Here is a 5,539-nt window from a genome sequence, read left to right on the forward strand (position 1 = left end):
GCTTGCCACAGGTGGTGGGGTGGCCATACATCCCCCCTCACCAGAGTGGAGGAGCTGCTCCTAAGCGTGGTGGCTCCTGGACAACAGCTACGATAACCTCTGACATGTGTTGTAATGGAGGCCGGAGCCACCCAGCACATCCACCTGGAGCAAGCAGGCAATACGCCCTATCTGTAGACTACAGTTAACTGTATTGTTAGATTATGTATATGTGAGATGTGTACTGTGTGTTTAGCAGTTCCGCTGCCTACTGTTGTGCAATACGGATAGTTTGTATAATATCCCTACACCTGTGACTGTTGACTGTTGTTGTACTGCAGTTTAGCATACCCCCTGTAGCAATGCCACAGTTGTGGCCACTGATGAACCCTCTCATATTCTCGTAGGTCCCTCTGGTGTGACAGCAGGGCAGCCGATCCATGCTGGTGAGTGTGTTATACCTGCAATGTTGGTAATGAAATATGCATGTCATAGGTGAGGTGTAGGCCATGTACATGTAACAGACCTATGCATAATGCATGCCGTGCATATTTGCTGTCAGACGTTACACAGCTCAGTAATGTCAGTAGCTTCCTCAATGACATGCAATACACAGAGCATGACACACAGTTGTGGCAACCCCATACTGCACATTGGATAGGCATAGTTGCAACACTTGTACACAACATAAGACATTTATCACATGCAGTACACAAAGTCATGCTACATATGGCATAACCACACACCTGCTGTAAGGTCACATGTCAGTATCCCACATGTCATCCACATGCACATGATGTACCTCAGGGGTAGAGGCCTATCATGGGGCTGTGCAACAGTCTTCAACACATAACACAGTCATGTTAGGCAATGCTCCCTACTGGGCAACCTCATACACCCATGTACAAAGTGGCTGTGTAATAGTGAACGTATCCACAGCACTGCAGTTCAGGTACAGCATGCTAGGCGGTGGTCTGTCACACAGTAGTAGCCGTGAGTGACCACAAGATGCATGATGATGATGATGATGGCACATGGTACTACACCCCCATCCAGTTACAGTGACCACAGTACTACACATAGCAGTCTTTGCTGTGCACCTCATTGTTCTGTGTGTGCAAACATATGCACCTATACACACCATGCATAGCATGTTGTGTGTGTGCTTACATATGCTAGTATACACGTTTTGCACAACAGTCACCATCTGTACAAAGAGTCACATATATGTCCTGGAATGCTATTAGGTGTATAGGTCACATGACACACATTGGGTATGTGTTGTGTTTAATGTTGCAGTCATGTAGCATGCCATGTCATGGCTGGCAACAACATATCTGCAATATGTCCCACACGCACCATCACCACTGTGCAATGTCCATGTCGTGCATTGGGATTCCTTCACGTCTACATGCACCACTCATCCCATGTCTGTACATTGCATGCATTTGCTACACTTGTGCCCACTATTATGTGATATGGACACAGACACTGTCATCACACATGTCAATCTATGTGCCACACAGATGACACATGCAGCCATGGTATGTATACCACTGAGTGATGGTGCACATGACATAGCAGAGCAGATAATACTTGCACAGCAATGTAGTGTCCATGTACATATTGTTTTCCAGGGTGTAGCCAATCACTGCACAACTACACACATGCATCAAAGCCATGTATAATGTCATTAGAAAGGGCTGTCTACACTTGCACTGCATAGTGTTGAGCAACACATGGTCTGCCTGCTGACATGTGTGTGGTGACTGTTTGCCTTGAGATACTGTCACCCACAATCACCCACTATTGTGTATGTGTTGGATTGCTGGTGTGTGTGTGTGTGTGTGTGTGTGTGTGTGTGTGTGTGTGTGTGTGTGTGTGTGTGCTGTGGTGAGCAGTGTATTTCTGTGCATGTGTGCATGTGTTCATGTTCATGTGTGCATGTGTTCATGTGTGCATGTGTTCATGTGTGCATGGGTTCATGTGTTCATGTGTGCATGTGTTCATGTGTTCATGTGTTCATGTGTCCATGTGTGCTAACATCATGTACAGATTGTAAAGTGCATTTCCTGTCTTCCTTCCACAGGTACTGTGTTAGGCATGGCTGAGTGTAGCAGGGAACCTGATGTCACCGCCACTAATAGTGAAGATGATGAGACATGTATTGTGGCACAGGAAGGTCTGACAGAGTCTGTCGTTGGTCCACCAATTGACAGTACACAGCGGTCAACCCCATCTATGCACACACTCATACTGCCAATACATCCCTCGTCACCAATGGCCGTAGCTGAGGGACAGCATACAGTTGGCATTGACCAGGAGAGTGTGGTACCTATGGCACGTGCATCCCCTCACAGCAGCCATAGCTGGATTACTGGAACTGTACCACATAGGCGGATGTCCAGGGGTTCTCGGGGGAGCACCACTGGTCGTACTGCCCCTGGCAGATGTGCCCCCGGAGGTATTACAAACTCCATTATGTTCCGGGCTGTAATACAGGCACAGGCACGTATGGAACGGTGCACCCGACAGGGACTAAGGGCGCAGAGGGCCCATTACACTGCTATTAATGACAACATCCGTGACCTTCCCTGTGCCATCCGGAATTACACCGAGGTCATTGATAGCCATTGGAGGGAGACATTAGATGTCCTCCACAATGTGTTAGCCATGAGCCAGGACCATGCGGGAAGGATGAGAGGCCGACGCGGATGCATGCCAGCAACAGCATCACCTGGCATTCATCACGGACGGACCACAGATCACAGCTGCTCCCATAGTGGCAGTACCAGCCCCAGCAATGCTGGGGCTGGCCTGTCCATTGACCGTCCTACTAGACCATGTGCACGTGGCGCTGGCCAGTCCCAGCAAGGGAGATGGGTCCAGTCATCATACCTCTGCCTCTGATGATAGCACCCAGTCAGGGTTGGTACCCGATATTGCCCATAGCACCCCTGCTAGGCACAGGTACGGTGTCCATGGCCAGAGACAGTGATCTGTACAACCTAGCAGGTACAGTCTGTGGCTGTCCCACAACCGCCCATATATGGCAGCCACATGGTGGAGTTGTGTGCATGCAGACACACACACATTTACCATACAACTAGGGCTCACACATACACACACACATTGCATCAACATTGGCCCGTGCAGTACTGTTGTCCCTGTCACACACACACACACACACACACACACACACACACACACACACACACACACACACACACACACACACAGACATGCCGATTGGATGGGTCAATGTCGGGCTCTGGCAAACCTACAACACACCCTGTGCATATGATGACACCTGTGCCACCTCCTGTCATCTGTCACATTGATGCAGGAATAGGCTAACATGGTTCTGATGCACAGGGTGACATCATAGCAGTGTAGCAATAGTAGCAAGTTGCCAACAGGAAGGTGTACTGATATCCTTGTAGGTATATCTGAGCAGGCATTATGCATCACAGCTCTGATAGTCATTGTAGCATTGTTTACACCAGTGTTAGGTCTGAGTATGTATTGTCCACCCATGTGCCACTTGGATGAAGTGTATAGTGTTGACAGCATGTGTTAGTGAGTGGACAGTACGTGTGTGATGTGTGCATTACAAATTAGCAGGTGTATATCTGTGAACATGGTGTGTGCACACTGTCTGCATGTACATGCATAGTGGACATGTGGGATGTGCAACATACCCTGTTCTACACATTAACATCTCATGGTATCTTTCGATGGCCAGTATGCATTCTACTACAGATATGTACTAACATGGGTACCCATGTGTGTATGACATGGGTTGGCACTATGCTGTGGGTGATACCATTGATATCTGTCAATGTTCTGCAGTCTGGCAGTATACACCACCTCAACAGCATGACTATAACCAATCATTATATGATGTCCTGACAAATGACTCACAGTTGTAGGGAACTCAGTAACAGCTGGATCCTTCCAGTACTATACTATAACAGTAACCAGTGGTATTGACCATCACACGTTCCTGGGACCACACCTGTGTGGCATAAAGCCCTCTTCGGTACATGCAAACATACTAGGGATATGTCCATCCACATCTGGTAATGCATGCATTGGCCTACACTGCATTCCCCGGATGGGATGCATATCCTACACAAGGGTATCATACAGACAGATACCTGTTGTCCAATACATGCTGTATAGCAGTACGCCGTCTATGGCATGGTTATCCACATTTACTATACATACTATCCCAACAGTACCACATAGGTGGTAGCCCTGAGCACGTATGTTGGGTACCAATGTGTACAGACTGACACGTGTTATGTAATCTGTCCCTTGGTATCCACATACCCATAGGTATTGTGGGGTCCCTCTGTGTTTCACATAACACATTAGGGGCCTGCATGCATATCCACAGGGCTGGTGCACACCTATCATGACTGTCCTTTATTGCCAGTCATTGTTGTGTATGAACATGTCTAACATATACCCCAGCAATTACCCTCACTCACAGTACTCTACAGTACGTTTCATGGATGTGTGTGGCAGGGATGTCCTTGGCCACGGGTCACTACATTGGCCGGTCCTGACGCAGACATACATATGTGGCCTATGACCTGAGAAGCAGCGGCACAATCTGTCAAAGGTTACAAATGTATTCATGTAGTATGCAGGCTTCACACCTATGTACTGATTGAGGTCACATGTACACAAATCTATTTGACACACAGATACCCGATGTGTGCAATGCACATGCTGTTTGAAACATATGTCATACCGTAGTAAAAGCAAAACCCACACTGCATTGACCACCTGTGGCACACACACACAGTGTTTGCAGGACTCAAACCCCTATCTGATTATGTTTTGACACTAGTGAGATATGCATTAACACAACGCACTATTTGCTTTACTAGGAGCATTCTTTTCCAAAGCTCTATTTGTAGGATGCTGACATCATCACACTTGGCAAAGAGGGATTCATAACTCCTAATGTATTTCTACAGTCTCCAAAAAGGCCACTCCTCTCAAAAGCAGTCTCATATACACTCAGCATTTGCATGATTCAAACCCATACCTAAATTATGTTATGCTATTGGAGAAATATGCATTAACATGGCACGCTATATGCATTACTGGGTGGTTTCTGTTCTCCTTGAATATTTGTAGGATGCTGACATCATCAGACTTTCCAAAGAGGGATGTACCCTTTTAAAATGTGTTTCCACAGTCTCCTCCTCTCAAAGAAAATCACACACACACACCCCCACCCCACCCTACACACACACACTTGGTATTTTCAGGACTCAAACCCCTAACTGACTATATTATGACACTAGGGAGATATGCATTAACACAACACGCTATTTGCTTTATTGGGAGCATTCTTTTCCAAAGCTCTATTTGTAGGATGCTGACATCATCACACTTTGCAAAGAGGGATTCACAACTCCTAATGTCTTCCCACAGTCTCCAAAAAGGCTAATCCTCTCAAAGACAGTCTCACACACACACGTTCACACTCAGCAGGATTCGAACCCCTACCTGCCTATGGTATGTTGCTGGAAAGATACGC

This window comes from Protopterus annectens, chromosome 2.part1, assembly GCF_019279795.1.
Source record: "Protopterus annectens isolate FY-2018-M chromosome 2.part1, PAN1.0, whole genome shotgun sequence".
In the NCBI taxonomy this organism is placed as follows: Eukaryota; Metazoa; Chordata; order Ceratodontiformes; family Protopteridae; genus Protopterus; species Protopterus annectens.